Below are 11,910 nucleotides of genomic sequence, written 5' to 3'. Positions count from 1 at the left end.
TCTTTCTTTCTCTCCCTCTTTCTTTTTCCTTCATTTCTTTCTTTCCTTTCTTCTTCCTTTGTTTCTTTGTTTCTCTCATCTCTATATCTATTCTATCTCTCACTATGTCTATAACTTTATCCCTATCTCTGTCTCACCAACTTGCTTCTCATGAGTCTCATTCCTTTACTGATAAGCATATCAGGAGCTTCATTTATAAACTGGACCATATCTTCCATTTGTAGACACTCTTATGGTGACTTGGTCCTGGCCAGTTTACCATATTGATATAAGCTTTATTGTAGGCACCAGACTGACCTTGTTTCTTGCAACTCAGAATTCCTGAGCCTCAGCCCCTTGATAGCATATATAACAGAGAAGTACCATTATGTCTGTTCATAAGAAGCAGGAATAAAAAGGGCAGGAGTACAAAGAGGCAGCTATGTAGTTCAGTGGCTAGAACACTGGACTTGTAATCAAAAGGATTCATTTTCCTGAGTTCAAATCCATCCTCAGACATTTATAAGCTGTGTAACCCTGAGCAAATCACCTAATTCAGTTTGCCTCAGTTTCCTCATCTTAAAATTAGCTGGAGAAGGAAATGGCAAATTACTCAAATATATTTGCCAAGAAGATCCTTAAATGGGGCCATGAAGAGAAGCAACAAAAAAGCAAGAAACTAGACAATCATTTGTTGGAGAATTTATAGAAGGAATTATTTGGAATAGTTTAGTCTTATTGACCTCTGTAACATTTTCTACCTAAACCATTCTGTGATTCTGAACACTGAGGCCAGAAGTGATTGCCTAGCATTACATAGGTAGTAAGTTTCTTTCTACCACTTTCTCCACAATTTATTCCTTTTTCCTTGTATCCAACAATGAAGTGATTTACTGTGTTTGCATTGATTCTGCCCTTCATTCATTTCCAATGCTTATGTAGCCCTCATTCTTTTCATTCCCTGATGTCTCAGTGATTCATCCTTTCTTGCTTCTCAGGGATAGACACTTGGTGAACTCAATAAATCCATGTAGGTACCTTATTTTGCTTCCATTCTCCAAATTAATGCAGGAAATGATTTTTTGGAAAAGGTTCAAAAAATCATAAAGTGCCAGATCATTGGAGATGAGAATATTAAGTGTCTAAAATTAGCCATACATAACTAGATACAATTTTTACAGGTTTAATGTAAGCAGAATGCTATAATGAGAGTCAAAACAAACTCGGTTTAGATCCTGCCCCAACACTATGTGACTAAGAGTAAGTCTTTTCATATATGAGACTCAGTATCCCCATCAGTTAAATAAGGATGGTAACTGTATCATCTCTTTCACAGGCTCATCATAAGGCTCAAATGATATAATATTGATACAATACACTGGAAGTTCTGAAGTGCCATAGAAATGTCAGTTCTTGTTATCAACTCTGAATTGAACACATAGAGATGTGATAGAACACCTTCAGGAAATAAATCAATAATACTAATTTATTTATCAGGTTAACTGTCGCTCTAAACCCTATAATCCATTGTCATTCATTCTTAGACATTTTTAAGTATGGTATCTAAACTGATTTAATTGTGTTTTCTATTTTCCCCTCCTTTGTCCTTCTTCCACCTATTCCCCCTTCAGGAAAAAAAATGTGTTATAAATACACAAATCACTTAAACCCTCAATAATTCCTCTATTCACAAAGTGGTTGTTTTCTCAGAACACATATTATCATCAGAAATTAAAAATCATAAGATCATAGACTTGGAATTAGAAGGAAACAGGAGTCAGCTGTCCAAGCCCTTTATTTTATAGATGAGGATTAGGCCTAGGGAAGTTAAAGGACTTGCCTAACTTCACACAATTAGTGAGCATCAGAACAATGCTTAAATCAGAAGGGTCGGTCTGAAAAATTTCAGAAGTCACTTACAGCTCTAAATCCAAAATTAAAATTAGAAGACTGAAACTTACCCCAAGCTCTTCCTTCTACTTTGTTCTTCCAGATGATCCTATATGGAAATCCTTATGGAAAGTAACTTAATGCAAAAGCTTCTTTCTAAGCAGAATTGTTAAACTTCTTGGTGTCCTGAGTGCTGCCTGAAATATAATTGGGAAATGTTTAATAAAATAAATAAAAATATAACCTAAATAATTTTAATCTTGGTTTTCTAAGTCAATATGTAGCCTGTGTGAATCTCTTTCTTTTTTTAGTTTGACTCCAATATTAAAAAAACCTGTTTCAGATTGGATAGTGGCAGTTAGGTCTGGGCAACCAAATTGACCCCATTTAAGTCTCATCAAATTGGGGAAATATATAACTAGGAAGGAACACTCCTTTAGAGGGTGAGGTTAGTGTGGAAGAAGGAGAGGGTGTTATGGAAGGAAAGAGAGAGATTCAGTCAGTTTATTAATAGAAATAGAATGGTCTTTTTGAAGGATGTTTTTGTTAAGTGCGGAAGGGAAAAAATGAAAGATTGTCTCTTTTTTTTTTTAAGCTGTAAAAGATTAAATGAAGAAGAAATTTTCTTCTCACCAGAAACTTTATTGCTCAGAACAGCATTTTAACACGATTATGATGTACACGGGTAATGCTATAGCAGCAGAGTAATTATGCTCAGATAATGCACACGCCACACGTGCTATTACAGCTAAGACGCCATACTGTGATGTAGGATGGATAGATTATACATTTCAGAACCTAATTCAAAATATGTATTTTTATGATCGACAAGGACATTATAGCATGTCAAATTCATAATTTTCATGCTTTTAAATTGGTATATGTATAAAGCATTGATGTGGAGTATCTTATACAGAAGTAAAATGACTTGTGTTATAAAAAGCTTTGGAATACATATTTAATAAATACGTTGCTAAGAAGTGGTTAAAAAGCATATTGACTTTAACATTTCATGATTTTATTTTCTTTTTTTCCCTTTCTTTTATTTTCCTACTAACTTTTGCCAAACAAGAAATTATTCCTAGAAGGGTACCTGCCTCTAGAGGAAGCATGAATTCTGTGCCATTCCACAGCTTGTGAATCTAGTTATTTTACTTAAATCCAGAAAAGTAATAATAATAATTGACATTTATCGGCCACTTTAAAGAATCAATTTGCTTTATGTATACAAACTCATTTGAGCTTCACGGTATCTCTGTGAGATAAGTACTACAAGATAATATTTCCATTAGGAATATAAGTAGCTAGGTGGTACAGTGTTGAATTCTGAAGCAGGAGGCAGGAAAATCTGAATTCAAATCTTACTTCAGTCACTTAGTAGCTGTGTGACTCTAGGCAAGTCACTTAATCTCTGTCTACCTTAGAGGATCCAAGTGATAGAGTGGACATAATGCTAGATCTAGAGTCAGAAATTCAAATCCAGGCTTTGATGTTAGCTGTGTGATCCCAAGTGAGGCATTTAACATCTGTTTGCCTCATTTAACCTCAGTTGCAAAATGGAGATAATCATAGCACCTTTCTTACAGAGATATTATGAGGCTCAAGTGATATATTTGAAAAGCATTTAGCCCAGTACCCAGCACTCACAGTAGGTGCTTATTCTCTTTTCTTCCCTCCCATGATGCCACTGAGGCACATGAGACTCACCAAAGTTAAGCTACTTGCAGAGGGTCACACAGCTAGCAAGTTTTTCAGAGGAAGGATCTGAATCTAGGATTCCTGACTCAAGTCCCCTTCATCATTCTGCTTCAGCCTTGTTTGAGGCTCACAGAATACTTACATAAGAGAAAATAAGAATCTCCACACACCAGGAGCTGAAACAAGAATCAGAAAGATAGAGCTGGTTTATTTTTCTTCTTTGGTAAGTAAAAATCCAAGTTCTGGTGTATAGTATTATTCTCTAAAAGCTTAGGTGAAGAGATACACTGTGTGCTCACATCCGAATGTGAAAGAAGTATTTAATCTCCTAGTAAAGTGAGCTGGAGCTTTCCACCAGGAGACAAATATCATTTGGTCTATCACAAAGTCGGGGAAATCAATGTTTTTAACAACACCAAAAGGATGTTTTTTATGAAACTTATTTATACAAAGAACATTTGCTAAGCCAACATTTTATCCAGATTTTTGGGGGAAAAATTAAGTTATTATTTAAATGAATTTTTCTTTTAGATCCTTATCTAAGGACTTCCTCAAGCATGCATGACCAAGTACTGAGATGGTGTCAAGGCCTTTTTATAATGAATTAAGTCTCTCAAAAAGTAAAGACCTCCTGTTTCCCTTTCCTATCAGGGCCAAGTTTTAACAGACATGTGGGCTTTAGATGGTCTCCATCAGCAAATGGATGTTTCCTCTGGGAAGGACAATTTATGTCATGTCTGAATTATTCACACTAAAAGTATTTATTTCCTCTATAAAAAGAAGGGCAAAAGGATTATGAAAACAGGGAGAAGAGGACTGGGATGCTCAAATCTAAAAGTTTTGCTCAGTGTCAGTTGCTCGAAGACATACTCAAAGTAATCAAAATTTCAGATTCATTTTTGTTGTGGGGCCTTATTTTAGATGGACTCTTTTTCTATGGGATGAAACTGACAGATGAAATTAATATGCTTCACAAATTACCATTGCCAACGGTCAATTAACAAGTGAACTAACCTTGTGAAAGTCATTCTGAAAGACTAGTTATGGATCTATAATGTTCCCTGTGAAATTAAGTAAAATTGAGAAAATTAGAAAGCAGACCAGTAAATGGCAAGCTAAGATGCTGACTAATTGCATTTGGTAAGGTAAATTAGTTTCTGTGTGATTGGTGGTTAAGAAATGGTAAAGGAATGTTGGAAATGCTCCCTAAATAATATGGTTAGATGAGATAGATGGAGATAATAATAGCAAACATTTATATACACCTTTAATATGTGTAAAGTATGTTTTCGAAGCATTTTACAAATGTTATCCCCTTTGATACCCACGAGATGCTCTTGGCATCCAAATTTTATAGGAAAGAAAATAGTCAGAGATTAACTGACAAACAGAGCAGACAGTTATTTTGTCACAAAGATAATAAGTTAATAAGTGTATCAGGAAAGATTCAAATCTAGGTCTTCTTAACTCTAAGTCCAGTGATCTATCTAGTATGCCACAATGAAACCCTGTGATTCCAGGGATGAATCCACTCATTTTAAGTGAGGTCTCTCTTGCCCTTAACACTTCTTATGTATACTTGTTCCTATAGAAGGTGGTGTTTCCTCTTTCATTCTGTTCCATGATTCAGATAATTCTTTTCTTTTCATCTCTACTTGTTTTCTTTTCTTTTCTCTTCATTTTCCCCTTCATTTTATTTTCCATTTATCTATAAAGCTTTCTGGTGTTAGGGCTTCATTTTTAAAGGACTTTTCTTCTCTATCCTTCTGACTCTCCTTAAAAGTTTAATAATATTCTCTAGATTTTCCCCCTTACTGTCTTTTCACTATTTTTACTGTTTAAAATGCAGAAGGAACATGATATAGTAGCAGAAAATAGAACTCATAGCCATTAAGTCATGGGTTCAAATCTTACATTTGACACAGACTGTGTTCCAGAAAACTCTCTAAGACTGTAAGTTTCAGAGAATGTGTTGGATTGCATTGCTAGAGAGAGTTGTCTCATTTGAGAGTTTGCCATATCAATGGTATTATGGGTCTAGTTTTTTTCCTATCTTTTCTCTGAGTTACATCCTTTGTATTATTTATAATTGTATTATCTGGTCCCTAGTCTTGCTCAAGAGAGCTTAGGCTGAGTCCCGTCACTTCTACTGAATAAAGACAGAGTTGTTTTGTTTATGGAATTTTGAGTGATTGACTCTAAGCAGGGAGAAATAGGTAACAATGCACACTGAATTCAGGTTCCACACAGACCTTAACAGACTTTAGCAGCTGGTCAGTTCTAATAAGATTATATTCAATAGAAATAATTGTAAAATCCTACACTAATGCTAAAAAAATCAGCTACACACATGCAAGAGGGCCACATATGAGTAACATATGAGTCAAAACCACTTTAGATTTCCCTAGTCAAAGCACAGGGTTCAGAACTACATGGGATTTAATAGCTGTGATAGGCTCATTGTCCAATTCCGGGTAATGTATTTTAAGAGCAATACAAATAAGCTGTATCACTTAGGACAGTTGCTCCCCATGTAGCTTTTAATTTTAGGCAGTTGTCTATTATTTTTCCCTTTACAAATAACTTTTGTTTGTGACTTCAAGATATTATCTTTCAGAGTTTATGATGAAACTTGGATTAGAGTTTTTTTAGAATATTTCTTTACCATGTTCTCTTTCTGATCACAGATACATGTCCTAATAGGCCCATCTTGCCATTTCTTTTCTATTGTGAATACTAGATGTATTCTTTTCTTCTTGGGCCATAGTCATTTATCCTTCACCAAACAGGTCCTCCTTTTTGGTCGGTCTTACACCCAGTCTTGTCTCTTCTGTTTTTGTTATTTGGTCATTCAGTCATGTCCAAATCTTTTTGTCCTCAAGGACTATATTCATGGAGTTATCTTGGCCAAGATACTGGAGTGGTTTGCCATTTCCTTTCCCAGTTTTCCCTTATTTTACAGATGAGGAATTAAATCAAAAGGGGGCTAAATGACTTGCTCAGGGTCACATAGCTAAGTATATGAGCCAAGATTTGAACTAAAGTCTTCCTGACACCAAACCCAGGACTCTATTTAGGGAGTCACCTAGCTGCTTCTCTACATTTTAGGAATAAAATCACCACTGAGATAAGTCACAAATTTCTCATCTGCTTAACATTAGCTCCCCCATTATCACACTATCATGTGTCTATACTAGATTTGTGATATATTCCCCATACTCTTCTGATCCTTTTTTCTGTTCAGATGATCTATAAAATAAGATACAATATTCCATTGACTTTTTTGTTTGAATTTCTCCCTCTTTTTAGTTTCAACAGAAAATTTCTTCTTTAACCTGTTTCTTGGATTTCTTTATATTAATATGTTTTTTTTAGGTTCAGTGTTATTCCACTCAAGTTGTTCTCCATTTTGTTCATTTTAGAATTTACATTAATATTTTAGGAACATATTGCCTTCTACTGAGTGTCAATGATATTAATGAAGGAAAAATTCCCTCCATATATTAAGAATGTTAGTGGAACTCTTATTCATTGGCTATACTTTATATGATTTTAAGACATTTAAGGTCATAGGTTTTATTCATGACCCCATTATCTTTTAGGAATAACTAGGTCACAAAATAGATAGAATTCTAGACCTATAGTTGGGAATACCTGGGTTTCAATTCCAGAATCAGAAACTTGCTAGCTTTATGACTTGGGCCAAATCCCTTTAAACTTTGCATCTGTTTAATCATTTATAAAAAGTACATAATAATAGTATCTTAATCTCAGGGGTGTGGAAGATAAGATATTTATAAAATATATTATTATTCTATTATACTGTCTCTTGTAAATTATTGCTCCCCTCTTCTGATATTTTTCTTCCTGTTTTGTAGCTATTATTTCCTCTTACTAATCTTGTCAGATATTTTTGTGTTATTTTCTCAAATCTCCGCAAACTAAAAAAACCTCTTGATCACTTAAACAGGTCCCTAAGCAGTAGATTTTTGTTGATCCTTAATAGATACACTCCATTCCTGATGAAAAATCTATTATTTTCCAATGCTTTAGAGGAAAGAACATTGATATGGAAGCAGGCAAGCATGAATTCAATTTCCCCACCATGTTTACAAGTTGTTTAAATTATGGTAAAAAAAAATCTCATTTTCATGATCTGGAAAATAAACACATCTTTAATACATACATTATAAGATAATTATGATGAATATATATTATATGTGTGTATTTTTACAAATGTATAGATATATAAGTTCTTGTATATATACATATATGTGTATGTATTTATATTTATTTGATGATGGATTATTATTATCTATCTCTGGTTCAGTTTTCCAACTCCCTGTCTCAGACATCTTAGATAAGTGTTTATGTTCCAAAGTTCATTTTGTTATTTTAGTCTTCTACCTTTATATGATAATAGTGATGAAAACATTTTCTTAATGAGTCCATATTTTTTCTTAACCAAGATTCATATTTCTTAGCAATTCTTTCTAACTTTCTTCTGTTAAAATCATGAATCTCCACACAAACTCGCACAAATAGTCACCAGGTTTATCTAATATCAGGGGGCTCTCTGTCAAGTCCGAGATACATGCTCTAAGAAGATAAGTGACCTCTATTGTTTATGCCAGTTTGATAAATGGTTGCTTCTATACTTTTCTAGGCAAAGGCAACAATAACCAGTACCCACCTCCTCTTCCTCTGACCATTGCTGCATAGCTTCATACCATTGGCTTCTGTAGATTCATATCACGATTTCTTAGATAATCATTACAAGAAAATGTTTCCTACTGAAGTGGGCTATTAGCTCTTGCACAGGTAGAAGAACTTCATGCCTATGAAACTCTTCATATCTAATGGTCTTCTATTGTTTTTCTATATAAAATTTGATCATTCTCTAATTTCCTAATGTGTCTACTACTTCTTCATGTATTTTTCCTTGTTCCCTCCTTGAAACATTTCTTCTATTTCAATTTACATATAACATGGCTAACCCAGAAATATATTTTTCATGATTTTTATGTATAATGGATAATTTATTCATTGCCTTCTAAATGGATGGGGAAGCAGAGGGCAGAGGGAGAGAATTTAGAACTGAAGAAATTTTTAATGAAAAATAGGCATAAGTCTCTCTGATAAGTTGCAGAGTAGAGATATTTTTTTCCTACCTTTTCCCTCTTTTCCCTTTTGTTTATAGATCAGTGGCCACTCTGTGGAAACAAAAATGTCCATCATTTGATACTGACAGGAACACAGATATAGTACTTTCTCAGAAATTCATTAAATAAATACCCCTTTCCCTCTTTACTTTCTTGAAAATATATTTTCTCTCCTTTGTTATGTTATTTTATTTTTCTTGTTGTTTTTTGATGCTTTCTTTGCCAGAACGTTTTGTTACCTACAATGTCAGGTTGTCAATAAACTATACGTATTTATTGTATATAGATCTGTTTTTGGAGGGATCTGAAGGAGACCTAATTTATTTAGGATAGATTTCATACCCTTTCTCATGATAGGACAGCATGATTTACTCAGCCTTCTATACTTGGCAGTGGGCTAATTTTGCCAAGTCCTAATTCAGACAGAAGGACACTCAAGTCATTCTAAAAGTATCTAAATTGATCCAGCCATCTTGTATCACCTAAATTATGTCTTGATGTCTCCTAGTATTTCCCTGTCTTATTGATGAGCTGTAGCCACACTGGACAATGAACATTTTCTGTTCTTTCCTGTCTCAAATATTATATTCATTCCATCTCCATCAGTCAATAGCAATAAAAGAAAATCACTTTCTAAATTCCAAGGACTGTGCTAAACCTGGAGATATAAATACAAATAAAAAAGGAAGGGAAAATATAGTTCTTGACCTCAAAGAGCTTATAATATAATGAGTGGAGACAACATGCAAAAAGAAGCTGAAAAGTGGAGGGTAAGGGGAGAATATACCCAGTGTGGCAGTATATTGGAAAAGTCCAAAGAAAGCCAAAAGCAGTGTAGTTGGTGGGAAATAGGGAGTGAATTCTATGCCTGAAAAAGACCTCTTACACACCCTTATCTTTAGCTATTCAAAATCTCTTCCTTAAAAAGACAAGGTCACCTGCAGAAATTGGGACAAGGAATTTATTTACTGAGGGTCTCTAGCATTTCTGAGATAGCACTTTACAATTTTTGCATTCAAGATTACTTGGAAACTAGTAGTTATTGAGTGCCTGTAATACACAAAGCATTGCTGATTGTGATAGACTATATAGATTTAAAAAAATGAAAAGTGACTAGTTTCTCACTCTTAAAGTAAGCGGAATCTAGAAATTGCTATAGAATGTACATCAATAGATATATTAAATGCAGAGAAAATATTCAGAAGGGATGTAGAAAAAGGGGGGAATTTTTTCTGGGACATAAATAAATAATTTATGAAGAAGATAGCACATTAATCAGACCATAAAGTAAGAGATTTTGAATAATTAGAGATGAAGAGGAGTTATAACTACCTTGTAGATATGGGAGGGAGATGGAAGACAGGGGAGAATAGGGTATATGGATGTTCTACCTACTGTGTCTATCATAAAGAGTTTATGGAAAAATAACATTAGGGAAAGATCAGAAAGGCAAGGGAATGGGAAGCATTGAAGAACAACACAAAGAGTAAATGCATTATTTGGTTAGTAATGGAGAATCACTGAAGACTTTTGAGTAGAATAGCATATTTAGTTTTGGACATATGAAATTTGTGTTACAAGTGAGACAACTAAAGTGAGGCATCCATAAGGCACTTGGAAAAGTAGAATTAGAGTTCAGTGGAAAGATCTGGATTGCAAATAGACATATGAGAACAATCTCCATAGAGATGATAACTGAAGCCATGGGAGTATGTGAGATTGCTTGGGAAAATGAATTATTAAATATCTCTTGACTTTCTAGATCTTAGTTTCCTCATCAGTGATATGACTAGATGAATACAGCATGGAACAAGGAAATTAGTGGAGATCTTGAATTGGAGTTCTTCGGTTTGAATCTTGGTTCTACTACTTATTACATGTTTGATCTTGGGCAAGTCACTCAGCCTGACTCTGACTCAATTTTGTTACTTTTAAAATGAGGAAGTTAGACTAGATGACCTCTAAACTGCTTTGTATCTCTAAATCTTATTACCTCCAAAATATCTTCTGCCCATAAAATATCTTTATCTTTGTCTATGACTATGGAGTATTGATTTAGCTGGAAAAGAATTGTTTGAATTATATATTATTTTGAATAAACTGATATTGGCTTAATGGACTTTTACGGTATTTTATGCATGACTTACTGCCATTATTATGCTGGTAGGTAGGCTGCTTAAAATTATGGTGCAATATGATGTTTTTGGTTTAGCTGTCTTTTTCATTAATGAATGAATATATTTTCTACTACACAAGTTCTTTTTATAATCATGGCATTTATGTTCTGTAGATCAACTTAAACTCTTAGACTGTGTAATTTACCTGCTGTCAAATCTCATTTAAAGTGGTCTTGTCTCATATTGCCCTAATCAAAAATATGGTTGGATTTAATGAGATATACATGTTGTGTCGAGTATTGTTTATCTTTAATAAACTTTTATTCTTTATTCCACACTTTGCAAAATAGAAAATCTGCAATCTTTTCTAACTACTCTCATTTTTTAAAACCAATTATTCCTATAACTCATACATAGAAAAATCTCATCTTCCAAATGGGAGAAGATGACTAGCACTGGAGAAAGAGCATTGGTTTCATAGTCAGTCTGTCATTGAATAGCATAGTACTCTGAGCAAGCCAATTCCCTTCTGTTGGCCTCAGTTTTCTCACTCGTAAAATAGTTGTATTGTTTCATATATATGTGCATATTATAAATATATAGATATATATCTACCTACATGCATCCGTGTGTATATAAAAACATATGTGCGTGACAACAACTGATTGTAATGGAGAAATTCTCAAGAGTCATCACAAGAATCATAGTTTATAAGAAAGACTGGAATTCTTCCTTCCCAAACAGAATAAGGCAAAGTGACTAATCCTGTGATTTCAGTGTTACATGGAGTTCCGCACAGTAGAAGTCTATTAACTGATGCAACAATTAATCTTCAATTGTCTGGGGGCACTGAGAGGTGAAGTAACCTTCTTAAGATCACAAAAGAGGAGAAAAAGGAAGAATCTCCTGGACAAAGCTGCTTCTCTAAAGTTCTTGGGCTGCTAAAGCAATGTAAAGCTTCTATAGTTAAATACTAAGAGAAAGAGAGAGGGAGAGAGAGAGAGAGAGAAGGGAGAGAGAGAGAGAGAGAGAGAGAGAGAGAGAGAGAGAGAGAGAGAGAGAGA

General features: G+C 34.1%; 1 protein-coding gene across 1 annotated transcript in view; it reads left to right on the top strand.

Annotated features, from left to right (window-relative positions):
* Window positions 1–11,910, top strand: part of CDH13 (cadherin 13) — a 1,311,104-nt gene that overhangs the window by 730,003 nt on the left and 569,191 nt on the right. The gene's annotated exons all lie outside the window — the stretch shown is intronic.

Source organism: Gracilinanus agilis, chromosome 2 (genome assembly GCF_016433145.1).
Source record: "Gracilinanus agilis isolate LMUSP501 chromosome 2, AgileGrace, whole genome shotgun sequence".
Lineage (NCBI taxonomy): Eukaryota > Metazoa > Chordata > Mammalia > Didelphimorphia > Didelphidae > Gracilinanus > Gracilinanus agilis.
This window is presented reverse-complemented; position numbering and strand designations above follow the sequence as displayed.